This window comes from Trichosurus vulpecula, chromosome 1 (genome assembly GCF_011100635.1).
Source record: "Trichosurus vulpecula isolate mTriVul1 chromosome 1, mTriVul1.pri, whole genome shotgun sequence".
NCBI classification, from domain to species: Eukaryota; Metazoa; Chordata; class Mammalia; order Diprotodontia; family Phalangeridae; genus Trichosurus; species Trichosurus vulpecula.
The window spans coordinates 561772773-561797679 of NC_050573.1; the positions used below are offsets into that span (position 1 = coordinate 561772773).

Here is a 24907-nt window from a genome sequence, read left to right on the forward strand (position 1 = left end):
CAACATATTCCCAAAAGGTTCTCTACTAGAATGGTCCCAATGGGAATAGGAGGAAAGATGCTAGACATTTTGGAAAGAGATTTTGCCACAGACTTGGCTATTACTTATACATGACAGATGGAAAATTAGGGGGATATTATTAAAGATAACACCAAAGTTTGGGTCATGGGAAACTGGATAAATGGTGATATCCCTGACAGAAAGAATGAAATAAAATAATGGTCAAGAAAAAGATTAATAATGTTAATTTTGAACTTACTATATGGTAAACAGTGGTATGTGATAAGCTGTCAGGTAAGCAGAGAGATTAAGGCTGAAAACATAAAATTGGAAATCATTTGTATAGAAGTTGGAGTGACTGTGTTTGTCAATGGAAAATGTAAATGTAGGTTGGAGGGCCAATCTTTGACCGTGCACCTGACACAGAATTATATTTTAGGGCCACATTTCCCAGGTGTGCTCCTGATTTGGGGATTTTTAATTTTTCTTAGCATTAGAGAAAGGCAAAGGCTCTCCAGAATTTCAGAGATATCAAGGGCTATTACCCCAAGATATTTTTCTAAAAAAGCTTCCTCTCTCCCCCTAGGCAATGATGATATATTGCAATAAGCTTTACATATATGGGAAAGAACAATATGTATGATTAATTTCCCATAACCCATCTCTAAAGACATTCATAAATTCCCTGCATTGGTAGTTTCTAGTGGGTCCAAGACTCTTCTACTATGTTGCCCAAGGGAATCCTACAGGATATAGTCATCATTTGATATGACTACTTTTCTATCCTATGCTTTACATCTGTGTGCATATTAAATTTTGTTGAAGAAACCAGCCTGATTTGCAGGGCAGAATGAATTATAAGTCTTTATCTTACCACTTCTTAATATTCATTGAGTTTATTGGAGGTGCAAAGAGCTACAATGATAGTACTTGTTTAGAACCATTCTATGAAATAATGTGTTCTCTATTTTATTAATTAATTTTAATGCCAGCTATTATCTTGGCCTAATGTGTAGGATTTGATCTGGAGAACAAAATGTTACAATAATTATAGCTCTCATTTATATAGCCATTTCCATTTTGCAAATTGCTTTCTTCGTAATAATCTTATGAGATAGGTAATAATAACTGACATTTGCATAGCACTTGACAATTTACATCATCTCATTTGATCATTGTAGCAACCCTGGGAGGTAAGTGGTACAAAGGTTACTGTATCTCCCATTTTACAGATGAGAAGAGCTAAAAACGTTAGTCCAAGTTCACGTCACAAGTAAGCGTCAGAGCTGAAATATTAAGCCTACTCTTTGAACTCTGTCTGGTTTTCTTTTCACCATGCCGTGAGAAATTTCCCACTTTTTTTTCAAAAGTACTTTTTATTTCTAACAGAAATATAGCATTCATTGTTGAAATGCTAGGAAGCAGGTTGAAAACAATTCTCATTCAGAAAAAAATACACAAACAATGAACTATTTGGGCTATAATTAGGGAATTTAATTGAATTATTAAGTTGTAAAGTTAAAGCTGAAAAGATCAGTATAGTTTTATGGCTAGAGATATTAATCATTCCCCAAGCATTATTAAGCACTCACTATGTGCCAGGCACTGTGCTAAGCTCCAGAAAAATAAAAAGTAGAGGCTCTGTCATCAAGGCAAACAGCAACAACAACCAACATTTATACAGCACCTTAAAATTTGCAAAATGCTTTCCCAATGTTCTCTCGTCTGATCCTCTCCACAGCCTTACTAGGTAGGTATTATTATTAATGCAATTTTCTAGATAAGAAAATTGAGGCAAATGGCGGTAAAGTGGGCTGCCCAGGGCCTCGCAGGCAGTGAATATTTGAGGCCAGGTTTGAACTCATATATTTTTTGACTAGAGATCCAGTGACCTATTCACTGTGCCACCTGCCTATGGCAACATGTACATATGTAAGTATATCAATTATACACACAGAATTAATATGAAACAACTTTAGAGGGGAAGGCGCTAGTAATTAGGATGGCTTCTTAGAGAAGGTGACGAACGGAGACTTGAAGGGAACTGGAGATTCTGAGAGTCAAAAGCAAAAAGGGAAAGCATTATAGACATGAAGGACAGACAGCCAGTGCAAAAGTGGTGATGAAACTTTCTGTGAGGAACAGCAAGTAGGGCTGGCTATGTGTTTGGAAGTAGTATGTAAGAGGTCTCGGGTTATGTAGGGCTTTAAAGGCCAAACAGAGGGGAATATGTTTGATCATGGAGGCGATATTGGGCCATTGGAGTTCATTGAGTTGGGGAGGGGCTGACAGTGGCAGACTTACTCTTCAGGAAAACTTCTTTGGCAACTTTGTGGCTAATATACTGGAGCAAGGAGAAATTCAAGTCAGGGAAGCTAAGAGGATGAGGGCTTGACTTAGGTTTGGTGGCTGGATGAATGGAAAAGACAGGAAATACACAAGAAGAAGATATTGAAATGGCAAGATTTGATAGCTGACTGGGCATATGGTTGAGTGAGAGTAAGGCGTTGAGTAAGGCGTTAAGAAGTTGTGAATCTGGGTAACTAGTAGGATGATTATACAGTAATAGGCATGCCTCAGTGTATCCTCCCTAGTTACATAAATAGTTAACTCAACATTAATAGGGAAATTCAGAAGAGGCTGAGTTTTAGTAAGGGAAAAATAATTAGTTCTGGTTTATATATGTGGAGTCCGAAATACCTATGGGACACAGAGTTCAAAATGGTTGATGAAGTAGAACTAAAGCTCGGGAAGGAGACTAGGGATAGATACACAATAACAGGGATTTTATGCAGAGAGATGATTATCACACCAGGGGAGCAAAATGAGACCACGAAGAAGAAGGAGAAGAAGAAGAAGAAGAAGAAGAAGAAGAAGAAGAAGAAGAAGAAGAAGAAGAAGAAGAAGAAGGAGAAGGAGAAGGAGAAGGAGAAGGAGAAGGAGAAGGAGAAGGAGAAGGAGAAGGAGAAGGAGAAGGAGAAGGAGAAGGAAGGAGAAGAGAAGAGAAGAAGAAGAAGAAGAAGAAGAAGAAGAAGAAGAAGAAGAAGAAGAAGAAGAAGAAGAAGAAGAAGAAGAAGAAGAAGAAGAAGAAGAAGAAGGGGAAGGGGAAGGGGAAGGGGAAGGGGAAGGAGAAGGAGAAGAAGAAGGAGAAGAAGGAGAAGAAGGAGAAGAAGGAGAAGGAGAAGAAGGAGAAGAAGGAGAAGAAGGAGAAGAAGAAGGAGAAGAAGAAGGAGAAGGAGAAGAAGGAGAAGGAGAAGAATAATGATAACATGCATGAAAATCCAGCAAAAGAAATTTAGAAGGAAGAGTCAAATAGGTAAGAAAAAAAAGAAAGTAGTGTCAAAAAAAGGAGAATGTATACAGAAAGTAAAGGTGGTAAACAGTATTAAAAGCTACAAAAGGTAAAGAAGGGTGAGGACTAAGAAAAAAGTCATTAGCTCTAGCAACTTAGATATCATTGGCAAATTTGGAGAGAGCAGATTCAGAATAATGCAGTTTGGTCGCATAGGGTTTGGTAGACAATGAGAAGTGAGAAAATGGAAGCAATGAGATTAGACAACTTTTTCAAGGGGTGTAGCTGAAGAGAGGGAAGACAAAGGATAACAGCTATAGGGGTGGTATGATGTCATAGTTTTTTAATGCATTTTAATTATATCTTTCTCCCACATCCTCCCAGAGAGAAATTCCTAATACTACATATCAATTAAATATTTTTGTTTGTTTTTTTAAAGAGAGGAAGAAGGGGTGGGGGGGAGTAGTTTAGCAAAATAATCATATGCCTAGACAAAGAAGCAAGAGTAGGTATTTTTCCATTTCTATTCTTTGGTACATAACTTGGGAATTAAAATTTTGCAACATTCGATTTAAGTTATTTTGACCTCATTATTGTTCTTTCAATTTACCTTGTTATAATCATTGGGAATATTATTTTTTCAGGTTCTGCTTGTTCCACTTTCTATCAGTTCATATGTCATCCCATGATGCTCTCTGTATTCATCATATTATTTATTATATTCTGTAATATTAGATCATATACACATATTTCTGTCTCATGACATATTTAGCCATTCCCTAATCAATGGCCATCGACTTTGCTTTCAATTCTTTGCTTTGACAAAAGTGTTGTTATAAATATTTTGTAATATATGGGGCCTTTATATTTATCAGTTACCTCCTTAGCATAGATGCCTAGCAAGGAGATCTCTGAAGCAAAGGATACGTTAGCTACTTTATTTGCAGCTTTTCAAATTGCTTTGCAGAAAGAGTGGACCAATTCACATTTCTAGAAATTACACATTAATGTGCTCATCACAGTCTCTTCAATTTGGCTAGTCAGTGTGAGGTGACCCTCAAGATTGTTTTGATTTGCATTTTTCTTTATTAGTGATTTGAGACATTCATGTAATTGTTGGTTGTTTGTAATTCCTCTTTTGAGGGTATGCAGATCAGTTGGCAAATACAGCAATATTTCCATGGTCATCAATTTATATCAGATCCTTAGGGGATATTTGTTACATATATTTTTCCCAGTTGGTCACAGGTTTTTTTTTTAATCATAGATAAGTTATTTTGTTTAAGTAAAAGCTTTTCAATTTCATATAATCAAATTTATTTTATCTTTTGTAATTGATTTTATTCATTGTTTCATTAAAATTGCACCCCATACACTTATAACTGTGAAAGATGCTCAATCTGACTCTTTTCTAAAATTCTTAATGGTATGATCTTTAATGTCCATGTAACATGTTTATTTTGAATTTATTCTGGTATATTGAGCAAGAAGTTTGTTTAAACCTAACTTTTGACAGGATGTTTTTCCAGTTTTCTCAGAAATCTTATTGTTTTAAATTTCATTGAACACTTTGTTGAATTATTTGTAACTCTTCCTTATCTACTCCATTCTATTTATCTACTTTTCTCTTATTTTAACCAGTCCCAAAAGGTTGTAATTATTACACCTTTATAACATAGTTTTATATTTCAGAGTACTTGTTTCCTTCCCCCATTGCTACATTAAAAAAAAAATCTTTACCTTGACATCATAGATCTTTAATTCCTCTCAGGCTTCCAACCGAATGTTAATTTTATAGAATTTTAAAAATTATATTGGCATGATCTGCCCAAAATCACTGAATATTACTTTAGTTATTTAGGACAGCTAGGTGGTACAATGGAGTCAGGCCCCAGAGTCAGGAAGACCTGAGTTCAAATCTGGTCTCAGACTCTGTGTGACCCAGGGCAAGTCACTTAACCCTGTTTGCCTCAATTTCTTCATTTATAAAATGAGCTTCAGAGGAAAATGGCAAACCACTGCACTATCTTTGCCAAGAAAACCCCAAATAAGGTCATATAGACTGAACAACAACCCAGCTATTTAATAATGAGAGTGGGTGTTTCGTTTTGTTTTTGTATGAGAGAAATATCTATATATTTATAGACAGCAGAGAAGAAATCAGTGAATAGGAAGTAATTCAAGATTTGAAGGGAAAAGAGGGAATGACAGCAGAGGCAGTTTGTTGCAGACAACAGCAAAGAATAAGTTCAAAGGTATGTGTATAGTGTTTGCCTTTGGAAAGAATAATGGCTACCTTTTTTCCTAAGAGACTAGAGTATAGGAGGAGATAGTAATGAGTGATGTGAAATGAGGAAAAGGGGAGAAGGGGTCTAATGGTCTTGATTTTTTTAGTGAATTTTGTTTCTCCAAGGGCTTAAATTTGGGAAAGGAGGAAAGTATAGTCATGACTGAGGGAATGACCTGGGAAAGTATTGAGCGGTAGAATTGGAGTAACAGTGAGTATTAAGAATAGGTTTAGAAGTAGTAAGACACTGGGAGTGATGAAATGAATTTTTTTTTAAAGCATGATGAGATACAAGAAATTTGGAGATCTTGAACAACAAACTGCAACCCTTGTGGTTGATGGCAAAATCAAGAGTATGGATTCTTTTTTTTTTGCCTAGCTTCAGCAAAGTGGAGGGGTGGGTTATGGCATTTGATTAGCTTGAGGAACTAGGAAATCAAGATTTATGAAAATATCAACATACATGTTTAAGTCCTTTGCTATGAATGAGATCAGTTATAAGAGTGCAAAACGCTGTTGTACGCCAGGCACTGAGTTGATTGAGAAAGGGGGCAGAATATTTAGCTATCCACAGAATGGTCAGCAGTACCTGGATTGAGTGGTAAATCAAGTACAGAGAGCCTCAAATGAAGGGAGGTTGCCAAGTGATGGTGGTAGAAGGAGAATCTGTCACTGGGAAGTGAGGAGAATTTTGACTCCTGCACTTGAACAGTGAGTCTAGGCATTTAAGAAGAGTTATCAGTACTAGAGAGGATGGCCAGGGATTCAGTGTCATGTATGATAAGGAGTGAGAGAAGTAAAATCTCAATGAGTGCCAGAGGATAGAATGAGCAAAAGATGCAGATGGTTGTAGTGAAAAGAAGTTTGTTAATTGTAGCGTTAGGTGCCAAATATACTAGTGGAAGAGACAGGTAGATGTTGAGTGAGACAATAGGGAAGAGAAGGGTAGGTTTGAAGTGGGTGGGAATTAGGGAACAAATACCTGAGGAGTACCCATATGCACAAAATATTTATAGCAGATCTTTTCATGGTGGCAAAGAATTGGAAACAGAGTGGATGCCCATCAACTGGGGAACGATTGAAGAAGCTCTGGTATATGATTGTGATGGATTACCATCATGCTATAAGATATGATGAAAGGGATGGTTTCAGAAAAACCTGGGAAGACTTATATGAACTGATGCAGAGTGGAGGGAACAGAAACAAGAGAACATTGTACACAATAACAGCACTATTGAAACAACAATCAACTGTGAAAGACTTATCAATTTTAATCAATACAAAGGAATCATGATGAGAAATGCTATCCACCTCCAGATAGAGAACTGATGGTCTCTGAGTGCAGATTGAGGTATAGTTTTTCCTTTTATTTTTTTTAATATTTTCAGTGTGGAAATATGTATAATGAGTATCACATTCCTTGCCTTCTCAATAGATAAGAGGATGGAGGGAAGAAGAGAATTTGGAACTGAAAATAGTTTTTAAAAAAATTTACAAAGAATCAGAAAAAAAAAAAGAAAATGAGGCAAGGCAGAGTATCAGTGGGTGGGTAGAGCTGAGAAGGCAAGTGATTAGAAAGTACAAGATCTCCAATACGACTTCCGGCCCTCACAGACTCCACACAGCCTTTACCTGTCCTCAAGGAGGGCTATATTTCCATTTTCAAAAGCAAAAACACAGTCTCAGAGTAGAGTTGGGAAGAATAACCTCAGGGAGAGGACATGTTACTAAAGCTGCAGGGAAATCCAAAAGCCTGGCCTGGAGGCAGAAAGTACTTATGTGTGATAGATTCTTGAAATAAATAAATAATATATAGGGGAGGGAATCAACTGAATCAATCAATTACCTCACCCCTTGTTTTTTAATGTAACAAGATGTTCTATACTCTGAGACCTTTATTAGAAGGAGAATGCCTCCTACCCCATTAAATAAATCAATAGAATAGGTTAAACTAGCTGTGAAATGTTCTTAGTCAATTTAGGAGGAAATTTTATCCCCCCATTGTATGAAATAAAATTACATAAAAGTACATTGGGATTGGTTGAAGAGTCAATCATGTTCTATAGGGCTAGAATCAGGAATTCTAGTGATGTATCAACATAGTAGAAGTAATTCCAGGCAAGCCACTGAGAGGGATTTAATTGGAGATGAGGATAAATCCATATTCTGTATCCTCCCCCTCCCAATATCCTTCCAATTTGTCCAAAGGATAATCTTGAGATCTCTGAAAACTCTAAATTTGGACTTCATATGGGTTTCCTGTGTCCTCAGAACAACAGGAGTTGATCATCTTGTCTGCTAGGGTAACTGAGATCAAATTGGACAACAATCAAAGGAAGATCCAAAATTCTATATAGAAATCTCCACCATGCCTAAAGAGAACTTCATGAGGACTCCAAGAAAGGGAGAAAAGTACTCACAGCAGCAAAAATCAGCCAAAACACACCTTTGCTACATGGCAAAGGGGGAATTTACTATTCTCTGAACTCCGTATATACTTATGGGATACTACTTCTAGTTTAGGGGTTGTTTTTGAACCAGATCTTTTCATTGTATCAGCTCAGTAAATACTAATCAAGTTTGGCTGGCTAATTGATATCACCTTTTAATCAATTGGGAAGAACACACAAATCGGAGCTTATGAATCTTAGCATAAACAAAACAAAACAAAACATGCCAAACCGTCAGGTTATCTCCCTGAAGAGAACAGTATCCCACCACATTTTAAGAGATCAATCTATTTACTATTCCAAGTGTAATTGGGACAGGTGAGACCCACATACTGGGCTGCAAGCCCCTCAAGACTTTTTCAAGGAATAAAGCACTTGAATTTTAAGAGGTACCTCTAAGAATAGGCTGCCATCATTTTCAATTGAATAATTTCTTAAAAGAAACAATCTAATATATCTTGAGGAGATTTAAACCTTCATAGTATAGGAGAAAAAGGTCATTACATTGCAGTTATTCACTTAGAGGGTGATGTAGATTCCTGGACATAATTCTTGGTAATAAATTTTCTTGAACTGAACTATACATTAAGATGCTACCTAACAGGAATACTACTAGGGAAGTATAGTGAAACTCTCTCTTTTTTCCAAAACTATTCTAATTCTCAAAAGAAATACAAAGATATTGTATGAAATTAGAGCAAAGCATATGGGAAATTTTGCCAGAAGACCAGTTTTACTGTTTTAAGAGTTTTATAATGCATTTAAATCTCCATTTGATCAGGTAAGCATTTAAACTATGTTCATCCCTTTTTATGACAACTATGAATAACTAGTACCATAGTGTATCACAATTTTTCAGATCCATTTACCTTAGGAAACCAGAACTTTAAAAACCATTTGGAAAAAATCAAATGAAGAGTTTTCATCTTAGAAATGATCTTAGATCATTTAGTGATCTTAGAAATTTTAATTAAGCATAAAATATTGAAATGGGGAATTAGTTTATATTTCCTTTGAAAGAAAAGCCTAGAACCAAATAACATTTAAAGGCTTCTAAATCTATGGAATGAATGTAAAGATAGTATAAACTTTATGCTCCTTTTATGTGGGTAGTAAATATTGAATATGGTCAAAATATTCTAAAGTGAATAAAAAAATGTAAATCAGAATCATACATAGAACATCAAAATAAGTACGTGCTTCTCTTGTCTAAATTATTAAAGATGATCAGTCACACAGAAAAAGAAATACAGTAGTAGAAGATACCCATTCTAGTGAATTTCACATATTATAATTACCAAGGATAAAATACTGCTCAGAGTATTAAGTAGTAAGCATCCAGAGTTAAGGAAAGGGAAGACAAGGGAATAATCAGAGATGGGAGTTTGTTAGAAAGGCACTGGGGGAATTGGCACCCTCATTGTGCCATTCATAGTTTCTTTTCTTAACTAATTCTTGCCAACTAGTTGATGTTATTTGTTCTGTGCATTTAGTAGACTACAAGTGTTGTGATTACCCTTTAAATTTGACATGCCCTAAATTTAGTACCCCAGAGCAAACCTCTGGCAGTACTGATTATGGCACTGTGGTGAACCATTGCTTGCCTCAAACTGGACACATCTAGATCAAAATGCAAATTCTCTTTTTCCTGTAACACCTCCTGTCTTTAATAATTTTTTGGGGTAGGTGGACAAAATTACTAGGTAGTACACTGCTGAAACTAATTCACTAAAATTATGGGGAATAAAAATTGTTCATATTGTTTTAGTTACAGTTATCAGAACTGTGAAACATATCCTATGGGCACTATGCCATTTAGGTTTTGTGTAGTATTTCCTCGGAATCTATAACAGCCACACGTGAGATTTATGTAAAATTCAGTTACTACTGCCATCTCCAGTGCATTTATATTCACCTAAGGAAAACATAATTAGGATGGTAAGTCTTCTGCAAAAACATCACATAATGCATTCCGAATGCAAATAAACTCATTATCTCTAAAGATTGAGGCGTGAGCTCAATGAAGCTAGTGAGAGACAGTTCAGTTCTGATTAGGTGTCCCTGAGGAGAAAGTGAATGGTTAAGAAATGATTGCCCAGGGTACTGCCCAGCAGGGGGGCTCTGCAGAGAGTTGCAGGGTAAGTAGGTATCAAAAGATAAAAAGTCCCTACTATTCTTGATCTTCTCAATGGTTATCCTAGGTCTACAATTAGGAGGGCAACTCACATATCTACCCAAACTCACCTACTGGGTTGCTTAGAAGTCCAAAATTATGGAGACCAAGCAAATTGCTACTTGCAATGGAAATTCTAGGAAAGGATTGGAAATAACTATGTTTCCAAAAAAGTACACACAAATAGTTAGCAATGTTGTCTATATTTAGGCATTTTAGCTGATTCTTTAAGGCACAGGAAAAACTAAAAATATCATTGTTGTGTTAAGACTTATACAGAGAGTAAAACCCTCTAAAGACTATATAATATATATATATATATATACATAAAGTTCACATATATATATACATATATATATAAAGTTCACATACATGCATGTATATACACACACACATATACAAAGAAAGGTTTCTGATGAGGCAATTGACAATGTGGGTTATAATTTAAAGACCAAATACTTTCAAGAAAAGATACTTTTTAGTGTTCGAATTAAGTTGCTCTCAAATAAGGGTGGATGGGGATTTTTAGGGTCGGCTAGGGGATACAGTGGATAGAGCTCCGGCCAGCCCTAGAATCAATAGGACCTAGGTTCAAATCCAGCCTCAGATCCTTACTAGCTGTGCGGCCATGAGCAAATCACTTAACCTCATGTACTTCAGTTCTCTATCTTTAAAATGAGCTGGAAAAGGAAATGGCAAATCGCTCTAGCATCTTTTTGCAAAGAAAACCCCAAATGATTCTTTTTGTGGACTACAAGCTCAATATATGTAAAAATATGATGTGACAAACAAAAGAAACTCATCCCAACTCGGACTGAATTAAAAGGGTCATACCTTCCAGTAATAAACAAATGGTAGACCCAAAGTACTTTACATTCCTCAGATAACACCTTGTAACAACAATGTTGCTAGCAGCTACTGTGACTGTGTAAGACTGTGTGAGGTAAATAAAATGTGAAGACTTCACAAGGAAGATATGTATAAATATATGTCTATATCTATACTAAGAAATGTTTAAAAATCAAGAAATAGGAAAGTAAAAATAAAATTTTGAGGCTGTGAGAGTCTCATGGCTCAGCATCTGGGAAAGTTTACCCTGAAACTTTTTGTTCTTTCTTCTGTTTCTGGTTTAAAGATTTACTCAATAAGAATAGGGTCACTGTGACTTGTTTTCCTTTACTGTAAAAGTACTGTAGAAGAATGGAGAGGGTCTCTTCCTCCCCTTATCCTATTCTCCTTCTTTAAATTTAAAGATGTCACCTCAGTAGTAATCATTAACTAAGTTTCTGTGCCTCAATTTCCCAGTTCTTTGTCTAGCTTTCATGCTCAGATTGTAAGCCTGCCTCCCAGCCAATGGTGAGAAGGGTCAGAGGTGGGCAGGAATTCTCTTGTGTTAGGTATAATTATGGGTGCCTTGCCCCATGTAAAGTGCCTCCCTTGCTGGATTCGTTCTAGCAGGGATGCCCAATTCTCGAGAATCGAATAAAATTTATTTCTGTTCCCACCCTGTTATGGCTCCTTGTTAACTTTTAATTGGTAAGCGTCTTCCATCCCACACAAGACCAACAACAACAGCACACAGATGGGCTGTCAACACAGGTTCTTTGATCTGCTTTTCTAAGGAAAACAACTTTAAGGGGTTAACAATCTCAGTTTAATTAAACAAACATATATCATTCACTTATGTCAGGGAGAAAAGATTACCCCCCTGAACTTCAAGGCAAATACAAACAGAAATTACAAACATCAACAGCCAGACCTTGTCTGATTCAAATCACAATTCAGGTTTAACGGCTTGTCTTGTCACCCACATTCTTTCAATAAGTGTACACCACAAAGTGAAAGGCTAACCTTCCAGTACATATACCTTGTTCAGAGCCCTAATGGCTTGAGGCTCACCATTTAGAATATGAGAATCACTAACACCAGAGTGTGGGAAAGCTCCAACCACCTCACCACATCATATACAATTCAATGACTTTCTCCATTGTGTTAGTGATGAGAAACATTCTAAGACAAAAAAAGATCCCTCTTCACCTGCCCCATTCAAACAAAGTACAGACTCGTTAAAGGCACTTAAGAGAAGAACAGCAAAAAATCCTGCCCTGATTAATATTGCACACCTGGACTATTTTACTCAATTCTGTGAACAACTATTTCGGAAGGCCAGTGATAAACTAAAGAGAATCCAAATGACAGTAAGGGAGATCCTCAATTCCACAAAATGGGAGGAAGTGGATTTTGTTTTGCTGTATAGAACTGTTCATGCTTCCATAAATTTTTATATTACTACTTCAATAAAGATATTATTTTTGTTTCTTTTAATTGGCTTACTGACTGATTCTCTGGATTTTCTAAGTAAATCATCATGTCTTCTATAAGTAGGGATAATTTTATCTGATTTTGCTAATGTTTGTGACTTCAACTTCTCTTGTATCGTTGCTATGCCTAGAATTTCTAGAACCATGTCAAATAATAATGAGAAGGCGAATGCTTGCTTTATTCCAATATTTATTGGGAAAGCTTCCAATGTTTTCGTGTTATAAATAATGCTAGTCTTTTGTCTGAGATATGAGTTTTCAATCATGTTAAGACAGTCCTCTTTGCTTATGCTTTTGGGGATTGTTAGCATAGAAAACTAATGTTCATTGCCAAAGCCCTTTTAAAAATTATTATTATTATTATTTTACCCCGAAGCTACTGACAAGATCATACAACTTGGGATGCTTTTGTTTCCACTATGATGATAGTAAATATTTTACTAATTATAAACCATTCTTATAACTCTAACACAAATTCAATCGGGTCATAGTGAAAAGTATATTAGATATACAGTATGCTTAAAACTAGACAAAGACTTTTGTAACACCTTGTATTTTTGTAGTCATTTCTATAGAATTTTTTAAAAAGAATTTGCATCAATGTTTATTAATACTATCGGTTTGTAGTTTTCTTTCATAGGAGCTAGGATTGTATTTGAACTCTTAAAGTTCTTTAATATTGCATTTTTTCTTTCATTTTTTCTTAAAATAGGCTATAATTTTTCTTTAGATGTTTGACAGAATTCACCTGAACTACACCTGACCAAGGTTTTCTTTCTTTCTATTTCAATCCCTTGGTAGTTCTTTTGGTGTTTTGTTCAGATTAATTTTCTACAGTTAGGTTAGTTAAGGTCTATATTTCATGTTCTTTTATTTTGATATTTTGTATTTTGTAGGTAATTCTAAATTCATTTCAAGTTCTCAGTTATGTTGTCATAATTCTGCTTAATGGTTTATTACCATTCTTTTCATTTCTTCATCATTAGTAATGATTTTTACTTATTCATTCTTTTGTTGGCAATTTGATTTTTCCTTTTTTCCTGACAGGTTAGTAAAAGTTTTCCAAATTTCTTTTCCTCAGAAATTTAACTAATGGGAGTCAACTACTGTAACAGAAAAAGTGGACAAAATTTGTCTTTTTATTTCCTTTTTCTTTTGTGTTTTATCATAAAGGCAGACATTGTAAGTAGTTTTCCTCACTTATATCCCCATATCTTTACAATAAAACAAGGAGAGTTATCTTTTCACACCACCTGTTTGGGGCCAATTTTGGTCATTATACTTTCACATTATTAAATTTTGATTGTTTGTTGATATTGCTTTATCCATTTACGTTCTTACAGTACTCGTGTATATTGCTTTCTGGTTCTTAATTCATTCCGCAATAATTCCTATGCTTCCCCATGCTTCTCTCCTTTTTTTGTTTTTCTTATAGTACACTTATATTTAATTATAATCATGTATTGCAATTAGATTAGCCATTCCCCAGTCAATGAACATATATTTTGTTTCTAGTTCCTTACTCTCACAAGAGGTGCTGCCATTAATCTCCACCTGGAAGTAGAATATTTGAATCAAAAGGTATATATATTTTTGTTACATCTTTCAGACAATTCTACACTGTTTCAAAATAGTTGGAACAAATAATACTTCATCTAACGGTGCCTTATTTCGCCAGTCTTTCTATGAGGATTAACTATTCCTGTCTTTTGTCATCTTTGCCAAATTATTGGATATGAAGTGAAAAGTTGGTGTTATCTTAACTCGGATTTTTCTCATTACTGTTTATTGGGGGCATTATTGCATATGGCTATTAAAAATCTGTAATTCCTCAATAGATTTTTTGTCTATGTCTCTTAAACACTAATAAATTAGGGTAATAATCACTTGTGTTATATTTCTGTTAGTTGTACATATACCTTGAATTTGAGACCTTTATCAAAGATATTTATTATAAAATTTTATTTTCCTAATTGACTGTCTTTTGATCTGAGTTGTATTTTGTTCTTAAAAAAGTTTTTCAATTTGAAATAATTAACATTATCAATTTTATCTTTTGTAACTGCCTGTATTCCTTTTGTCATTGAGATTGAATCAAGAGATTGAATGGAGGGACAGCTAGGTGGCGCAGTGAATAGAGCACTGCCCCTGGAGTCAGGAGGACCTGAGTTCAACCTCAGACATTTGACAGACTTACTAATTGTGTGACCTTGGGCAAGTCACTTAACCCCAACTGCCCTGCCTTCCCCCCCCCCCAAAAAAAAAAAGAAAAAAAAGAAAGAAAAAATTGAACTGAAATTTTTCTCATTTTTTATGTTATGACCTTTAATACACAAATCATATATCCATTATGGTTTTATTATGGCATGCAATGAAAGATTTTGATCTAAACCTAATTTCTGCTAAATTTTTTCTGACACATTATTGTCAAATAGGGAGTTTTTCCATTGGCAACTTATGTTTTGGGATTTATTAAAAGACTAGGCTATTAATTTCAATTATTTCTGATTCTTCCTCTTCTACTCTATCCCATTGATCTATATTTCCATTGTTATCAACTAACACTCAGTACCATTATTACTTTTTAAAATAATTTGATATCCCATAGTGTTATTTCCTTTTCATTCCCCTTTTTTCAGTATTTCTTTTGATATTGTAGGTCTTTTATTCTTCCAAATCAGTATGGTTATATTTTTGCCTAATTTTGTATAGCATCCTTTGGGTATTATTACTGGTGTAACATAAAATTTTTAAATTAATTATGAATTCATTCATTTTTTATAGTTCTGCAATAGATACTGAATATAATGTGCCTCTAACTATTCACATTGGCTTTTGTTTTATTTCTTCATTGTAGCTTCTTCAAAAATTATTGTATTTATACAGAGATTTAGTATTTTGGTAGATTCAGCTATATATTGCATACATTTGTAGTTTTTTTTTGAACAATATTTCTTTTCCTCCAGGATTTTGTTATTGCTATATAGAAATATAATTATTTTTTATGTTTAATTTGTAATCCACTACTTTAATGGAGTTGTTTTCTAAATTAATACCTGTGCTGATTTACTAGGATTTTCTATGTTGATAGAAATAATATTTCATTAATGTTAACCAAACATTTCTAGAACTTTATCACATGACATCTGGGAAAGAAAGTATTCTCACTTTACTCTTATATTTATTGGGAAAGCTTCTAATGTTTCTCTATTGCATAAAATTCAAGCTTTTGGTAGTAACTAGAAACAGTTTTTATTATTTAAGAAAGATACTTCTATGCCTATGCTTTGTAGTAATTTTTTTAAACATAATTTTTTGTGGGTTTTTTTGTCAAAGGATTTTTCCGCCTCTGTTGTAATAATCATGTTTCAGATACTTTTGTTTTAATATGATTAATTATGTTGATTCTGATCCTAATGGAAAGCCATTCTTCCATCCCTTATATAAATCTAGCTAGACCATAGTGAATAATTTTTTTGGGGGGGCGGGAATGCTATACCTCTATCAAATGTATATTTTTAATGTTAAAGCTTCTCTATTAATTTAAAGTTATGATTATCCTTCCAATGTAACATCCTATTACTATAGATACCTTGTTTTAGCCTTCAAGCTGGTTGTCTCCTCTACTGCTTTATGCAGTTTATATTAGACACAAACATTTTAAGTTTAATCATAATTGCTCTGAGCAACCAGTTAGGAAAATTTCTAACACTTAGGCCAAGGTTAGAATCTACTCTGAAATTTGCATATCTCTCTAAAATTTACCTGTTGTTGACAGAATTCAGGTTGTTGTTGTAGTTTGGGTATTAAGATAGTAGATAATATTGTCTATGGACACGATGACATTATAAGATAAATTTCAAGAAAGTATAAGCCTTTTCTAGGAACTTCCCTTAATCCATAATTATTAGACATATCCAGGCATCAGCCTGGAGTTTCTCCAAAGTTTCTGTAGATGGTTTTCACTGATATTACTCTGCTCTGCCAAAACTCAATCTTGCCTGCTTTTTCTCCTCTTATTGGCTTCTCCCTAAGCATTTCTCAGCTCTGTATCACCCCACTCCTTTCTCTCTACCTTGAATTACCAGGAAATTTCTATTTGTTCTCAAATAAGCTTTATTTTTATACAAATTCCTCAGAATATGGCTTTCTTTCACATAATTACTTTGGTCAGTTCAAGGTATTGGTCTTTTTCGTGCTCAAGTACAATTGATTGATTCAATCGAGAAATGTTTTTACCTAACAAAAGTAAGTTCCATTAAGTAGGGTAGGATAATCAATGTGGTCTTACTCTTAAACCAGTCATCAAGGTTTCACAACTTTCATGCCTTACTTTCATGTCATTAATACATTCCGCTCTATTGCAAAATTTGTTCATATCTATCTCTACAATATTCCTTGCTTCTCTTCCTTTCTCTTCATTTACCCAGCCACCACTCTATTGTAATTTCTCACATGGATTATTTTATAGCTTCTTTAGTTGTTTGTTTTTGTTGTGCTTTTTTTTTTCCCACCTCGGTATCACATTTCAATCCAACACACAAAGCTGCCAAAGGGATTTATTCCTAAAGATCAGGTCTGGCCTTTCTTCTTTTAACTCAGAAAAGTGGTTCCCAATTATCCACAAGATCAACTAAATATCAGGTCCTTTGTTTGCCATTTAAGGGCCTTCACAACCAGCCCCCTTCCTTCTTTTCTAGTTCTTCTCACATTTTCTCCACTATATTCTCTCTATAATCCAACCATGCCAGACTACTTGTTGTTCCTTGTATAAAACATTCCATCTCTAACCTCCATGTTCCTCATGACTGAAATATTCTCCCTCATCACCCCTACCCTTTAGATTTCCTGAATTTCTTCAAGACTTTGCTCAAAGACCATCTTTTGCAGGAAATCTTTCCCTGTCTTCTATTTGCTAGAAAATTTTCCTCTAAGCTCCTAACCATCTACTCTGTATAATTGTTTTATGTACCTATTTATTTACGTTTGCATCACCATAAACATATAAGCGTTGTAAAGGTAAAAACTGTTTCCCTTTCTTTGTATCACTAGTGGTTAGTGAATCGCTTGCCAATTCATAAGTGATTAATAAAGGCTAGTTGATTGATCAAGGGCAGGTAGGTGAGCCGTGGAGAAAGTGGAAGGAAGACTTGAGTTCAAGTATGATTTTACTTACTAGCTGTATGACTATAGTCAGTTTACTTAACTCTATTTGCTGTAGTTTCCTCATCTCTAAAATGAGCTGGAGAAGACGGCAAACCACTCCAGTATCTTTGCCAAGAAAACCCTAAATGGGGTCACAAAGAGTCAGACACAACTGAAACGACTAAACAAAAGATGATTGAGCATGGAAGTTCCTTTTCCTTTTATGTAGCTCTGAACCATCGTAGCCCCACATTAGAAAGGTGATCCAGCATTTCAAATAGTTCCTGGCACATAGTAGGTGCTTAAATGAATACCTATTAACTGACTGATTAACAGGAAGTGTAGTTTCCCCAGATGGAAGGAGCCACTGAATGACCACCTGAGGCAGAAACCTCACTGCACATCCGAAGCCTGGATATGTTGGCTCTAGGCAGTGAAGAGAGGGGGACAGGAGTGGGAACGTTCAGTGCCAATGGCAGGAAAGAATTCTACCACACTGAATTAAACAACCTAGCCTTGTGCAGCTCACTAATCCGACTAGGGAGTGATCTGCCACACAGGACTTCCAATTAACCTAGATGTACCTATCTTTCTCTGTCTCTCTCTCTCAATCTCTCTCTCTCTCTCTCTCTCTCTCTCCCTCTCTCTCTCTCTCTCCCTCTCCCCCTCCTCCTCTCTCTCTCTCTCTCTCTCTCTCTCTGTTTCTCTCTACTTCTCTTTTTGTCTCTCTCTCTGTCTCTCCCTGTCTCTATCTCTCTCTGTCTCTGTCTCTCCTCTTTTTATCTCTGTCTCTGTCTCTCTCCTGCTTTACCAATCGGAATTATTACCCTCAGGAGTCTCTTGAATTATTATTATTATTTTGTTGTTAATGTTTATCAATTTATCACATTTCAAGGTCTGCCAAATGTTTTCTGTGCATTACCTCATTTAGATACTTGAAATAGCCGTGTGAAGTAGGTATTATTTGCATTTGACAGGGGTGGGAGGTGGTTATTAAATTCGATAATGGTCAAATGACTTATTGAGGGTCACACAGCTAGTAAGTATTTGAGGTTGAATTCGAATTCATGTCTTCCTGACTCCAAGGGCAGCACTACGTTCACTGCGCTGCCTTATTTAAACATTGTTTATTTTCGGTTTATATTTTTCTAAGAGATTTTGGCTCCGGATTTTTTTAATCTGATTTTTTACTGCATTTTCAATGAATATTTACTTTAAAAGAATGAACCTCACAGTGAATGAAGGAAGAGGTCAAAAGGGAACCTGAGATCAATTCCCTTAGACTTAACTATGAGCCTATATTATGTTCCTTCACATACTGAACAAAAAAAGGAGGAGGGGGGAAGAGGGACTTCAAGGTGGTTTTTTTAATGCCTTTATGTCCTCCAACCTCACCCTCTACCTAGGAAAGTACTGGGTACCCTCTGTTAGAGTAGAATGTGAGAGGGGTTACAATATTTTGGGTGCTTATTGTATGTGCTTAATACAAGTTTGTATAAGTGAAATTATAAATTGCAGAGAGAAGCAATGTAAGGGGAGGGAAATCACTCTTCATCTCTGCCTAGGATGAATTCAATGGTATAATAGTACACACACACACACACACACACACACACACACACACACTATGAAAACATTAAAAGTTCTTGGAATGCAAGCTAAAAAAAAAAGTTGGAAAAGGTATTTACAGAATCAGATTCTCGAAGTTGGAAGGAAACTGGAAGGTTATCTAAACAATCTGACCAAAAATCTCTTTGGCGATCTTCCCAGGCAGTGATGGTCTAGCCTGTGCTTTAACGTCTTCAGTGAGATGAAACTCACTATCTCCTTAAGCAGCCCATTCCACTTCTTGGTGATTGTTAACTGTCTGAAACTTCTACCCATTCTCTTACTGAACCTGCTTGGACCTCTGATAAGAAGAAAAAAAAAAATGTCCTCCTGCATGACAATCCCTCAAACGCTTCTTATTGTCGTCGCGTTGTTCTTCACTGTGTCCAGCTCCTCGTGACTCTGTTTGGGGTTTTATTGTGCAAAGATCATGGAAGGGAGTGCCTCGTCATTTCCTTCTTTAGCTAATTTTGCAGATGAGAAAACTGAGCGAAACAGGGTAAGTGAGAAGTGTCTGAGGACGGATTTGAACTTAGAGAGATGAGGGAGTCTTCCCGACTATGGGCACGGCACCTAGCCCCTGGGCCACTTATTGGGCCCCTTCCCTCCATACTAGAATGTAGTTATGTCTCATCTTTACTACTCTAAGATAAGTACCCCCAGTTTCTTCAACCATTATTCATACTATGAGATCTTCAGCTCTCTCACCACCCTGATTGCTGTCTTCTGAATATCCTCTAGCCATTTAAAATATAACTCTGAGGGGCGAGGATGGTGGCCTGCACATCTCAGGCAGGGTGGGACGGGGCGAGGGTGGCAGAGGGATTGGAGCTGCTTAAGTAGGAATCAAGTTAGCGTGGTGCTGGAGGATCACAGGCAGGCGGCAGGCGAGGGGATGAATATCAGCGAGGACCGGCTGAGGAGAGGTGCAGCAGAGTGACTGCTGAGGCCGAGACGCCATGGCTGGAAGACTGGAATGATGGAAATATACTCTCCACGTAATAGCTCAACAGAAGAACCTTGAAGGCTATGTGGGATTTGCGAATCTCCCAAATCAAGTACACAGAAAATCTGTGAAGAGAGGGTTTGAGTTCACGCCATAGTGGAACAATCTGGATTGGGGAAGTCAACGTTCATCAACTCATTCCTAACAGGCTTGTATTCTTCAGAGTACCCAGGGCCCTCACATAGAATTAAAAGGATTGTACGGGTGGAACAAGCCGAAGTTTTAGTCAAAAAAGGTGGTGTTCAGTTATCGCTCACGTTAGTGGATATTCCAGCATTTGGTGACGCAGTGGGCAATGGTAATTGTTGGCAGTCTGTCATTGACTACGTTGATAATAATTTTGAGGATTATCTGAATGCGGAATCTCAGGTGAACAGATGGCAGATGCCAAACAATAAGGTGCAGTGTTGTTTATACTTCATTGCCCCTTCAGGACTTGGCCTCAAGGCACTGGACATCGAGTTTAGGAAGAGCTTAAACAAGGTGAACGTTATCCCCTCCTGGCCAAAGCGGACTACTGACCCCTGAGGAGTGCCAACAATTTAAGAAGCAGATAATGAAAGAGATTCAAGAGCATAAAATTAAAACATATGAATTTCTACAAACAGATGATGAAGAAGAAAATAAGCTTGATAAAAAGATAAAAGGACCGTTTAACCTCTTGCTGTGGTTGGTAGTAATAGGAATGGCAAAAAGGTTGGAGGAAGGCAGTATCCTTGCGGTGATGAAGAAGTGGAAAATGGTGATCATTGTGATTTCCCAGTTCTAAGAAACATGTTGATAAGAGCCCACACGCAGGACCGGAAGGACTGTGACTAACAATGTACACTATGACAATTACAGGAGCCGGAAGCTGGTGGCCTGTGAGGTACAAGCGGTGTGGACAACGACAAGAACTAAGGACAGCTGAGCAAGAGCCCCCTGGCCCAAATGGAGGAAGAAAGACGGGAACATGTAGCCAAGATGAAGAAGATGGAGATGGAGATGGAATAGATGTTTGAGAGGAAGGTCAAAGAAAAGGTACAGAAACTGAAAGACCCTGAAGCCGAGCTCCAGCTGCGTCAGGAGCAAATGAAGAAGAACCTAGAGGCGCACAAGGAATTGGAGGAAAACCGGCATCAGTTTGAGGATGACAAGGCCAACTGGGAAGCTCAGCAGCAAATTTTGGAACAGCAAAACTCTTCTAGAATTTTGGAAAAGAACAAGAAGAAAGGAAAGATCTTTTAAACCCATTAGTGACCACTAGTTATGTATTAGTTGCCAATATGCCAGCCTGGACATCAGTGTTTGTTGGAGCCACATGACCAGTTTTGCACCATTTATATCCAGAATGATGGATTTAACAGCATGACAAATTTTTTTGTTTGTTTGTTTTCATAAGACTTGAATTGCATAGTGGTGCCATGTACTTAGAAGGGAACATCTCTAAGTATCTTCCAATTTTTCTTTTAAAAAAAAAACAGATTTCTTCACTCTAATTAAAGAGAACATTTTACTATTGTACAATCATGTTCTGGTGGTTTGATTGTTTACAGGATATTCCAAAACAATAGGACTCTGGAAGGTTTGCATGGAGGAGAAATCACCATACTCTGATACAAACTATGCTTCTCTCTCTCTCTCTCTCTCTCTCTCTCTCTCTCTCTCTCTCACAATTATCCACAGATGTGACCTAGTCTTACACAGATGACCTTCTTTTTTTGACATTTCCATTGTTTAAAAATACACGTTAAAAAAACCAAACCTATAAGCTTCCAGTGCGCCTAAAGCTTTTTTATAACAGCCTTTTCTTGTTTTGAAATATTTAAATATATGCTTTTCTCAATTTAGTGACTTCTTTAGCCAGAAGACTCTCATTACTGCTTCATGTTTGTAATAACGTTTAAATTGAGATATTTTCTGCATATTGGCCCTGCTAAAATAGAATATTAGCATCTTTCATATTGTAGGAACCCGTGAGTGAAACTCCCCTTTAACTCTCTTTTTACACTTTATGGTAAGTAGCAGGAAAAATGCATTAATAGGTCATTTCTAGACAAAAATGTGGTGTTTACTACCAATTTGTTTCTACCTGTGTGCAGTCTCTTCTTTATTTTACTAGAAATAGGAATCATGGCCTCTTGAAGAGAAAAAAGTCAGCATTCTGCACTTAGCTGTTTTATATATTGCATTTCTGTATTTTTTATTTGTATTGTAAAAAGACATGTAATAAACAATAGTATGATGTAAAAAAGAATTTAAAAAATAAAATATGGCTCTGAGAAAACAGTATTCTAGAAATGATCTCATCAGGTATGATTATATGCTTCCTTGTTCCTATAGCTTTTAACAGAAACTTTCCATTTAGCAAGCAATACCAATTCTGTACCAACATACATTAGCATTCAAGAAGCGCAACTTTTTCTGAAAGGCACCAGAGTAATTTTGAGAAAAAGAATGACAAAAGTGAATGGTAATAATCACTGAACTGTAGGAGAATTCCCTTTTTGATATCACATCAATCAATCAAAAACTTTTTATTAAGTGCCTACTATGTGCCAGGCACTGTACTAAACTCTGAGGATACAAAAAGAGGCAAAAAAGCCTCTGCTATCAAGGAACTTATAGTGATGGAAATAAGATAGAAAATATGTGTGTGTGTGTGTATACATATATATATATATATATATATATATATATATATATATATATACAAACCAAGCTACATACAGAATAAATAGGACATAATTAATAGAGGAAAGATGCTAAAATTAAAAGAGGTTTGGGAAGGCTTCAAGGCTGGAATTTTAGTTGGGACTTAAAGTAAGCCAGGGAGGTCAGTATTTGAAACAGAGGAGAGGGAGCATTCCAGGCCTGGGGGAAAGCCAGAGAAAATGCCTGGAGATGAAAGATGGTGTGTCTAATCTGTGGAACATCCAGGAGGTCTGTGTCACTGGATCTAAGAATAAATGGTTAAGAGTAAGGTTTAAGAAGACTGGACAGGTAGAAAGTGGCTAAGTAATAAAGGACTAAGAAAGCCAGAGTATTTCTGTATTTGATTCTGGAGACAATAGGGAGCCTCATAGTTTTGGAGGTTTTTTTTGTTTGTTTTTGGTGGGTTTTTTTTGGGGGGGGGCGGAAGAGTTGGCGTGAAGTAATCTGATAAGACCTGTATTTCAATAAAATCTCTTTGGTAGCTGAATGGAGGATGGATTGCAATGGGGAGAGACTTAAAGCAAGCTGACTCACCAGCAGATTGTTGCAATAGTCCAGGTGTGACATGATGAAGGCCTGTACCCTGGTGGTGGTAGTATTCAAGGGGGCATATTCAAGAGATGTTGCAAAGGTGAAATCTATAGGTCTTTGCAACAGATTGGAAACATGAGGTGAGAGATGGAGGAGTCCAGGATGACTCCTAGGTTGCAAACCTGAGAAACTGTGAACATGGTGTTGCCCTCTATGCTATTAGGTAAGGTAAGAGATATGGATGGTTTAGGAAGAAAGAAAATATGTCCTGTTTGGGTCATATTGTGTTTAATTGGATGTCTAATGGACATCCACTTAGAGCTATCTGAACGGCAGGTAGAGATGCGAAATTGGAAGTCAGCAGAGAGATTGGGGCAAGACAGGTAAATTTGAGAATCATCAGCACAGAGATAGTAATTAAATCCATGAGAACTGATGAGATCAAAAATTGAAGTAGTATAAAAGCAAAAGAGAAGAGGGCCCTCAGGGTTTAGAAGGCATGGTCTGGAAAAGGATCCTACAAAAAAGACTGAGAAGGAATGGTCAAGAGGAGAATCAGGAGAAAGTGCGGTCACCAAAATTTAGAGAGGAGAGTATCAAGAAGAGAGTGATCCACATGTCAAAGGTTGTGGAGAGGTCAAGGAGCATGAGGATTGAGAAAATGCTGTTGCATTTGACAATTTGATATCACTGGTAACTTTGTAGAGAGTGATTTCAGTGGAATGATAAGGTTGGGAAATGGATTGTAAGGGGTTAAGAGTGAGAGGACAGAAAGTGGAGACACCCATTGTACATGATCTTTTTGAAGAGTTTAGCTACAAAGAGCAGAAGAGTTATAGGAAGATAGTGGGGTTGGAAGGATCTGGTGAGTTTGTTTTTTTGGTTCCCCCCAAGGAAGAGAGACATGAGCATGCTTACAGACAATAAAGAATGATAGAAAAGGAACCTGTTGGAGGAGATGGGATGGAATAGAATCACTTGAACAAGCAGAGAGATTAGATTAGCCTTGGCAAAGAGGAAGGCCATTCCATCATGTGGAACGATTATGAAGGAGGATATAGTAACAGAAAGTGCCTGAGTGATAAGAGATGAAGAAGAAAGGAAATTCAAGCTGAATGGCCTTACCTTTTTCTGTAAAGTATGAGACAAGTTTCTCAGCTGAGAGAATGGGAGGAGGGGGAGACATGGGAGGTTTGGGGAGGGATGAAAACGTTTGAAAGAACCACTGTGGAGAGTGGGAGAGTGAATTGATAAGGGAGGTAGAGTAGGATTGCCTAGCAGCAGTGAGGGCCCAATTGAAGTTGTACAACGTAAATTTGTAGTAGACCCAGTCAGAACTGTTGCATGATTTTCTCCACCTTCATTCAGCAGGATATGTGTAAGGGTGAAAAGAATGATCA

General features: G+C 36.5%; 1 protein-coding gene and 1 pseudogene across 6 annotated transcripts in view; both read left to right on the plus strand.

Moving 5' to 3' along the window:
• The window catches only part of CNTNAP4 (contactin associated protein family member 4), a 419915-nt gene that overhangs the window by 80563 nt on the left and 314445 nt on the right, over positions 1 to 24907 (plus strand). The gene's annotated exons all lie outside the window — the stretch shown is intronic.
• On the plus strand, positions 20263 to 21555 carry LOC118828536 (annotated as a pseudogene).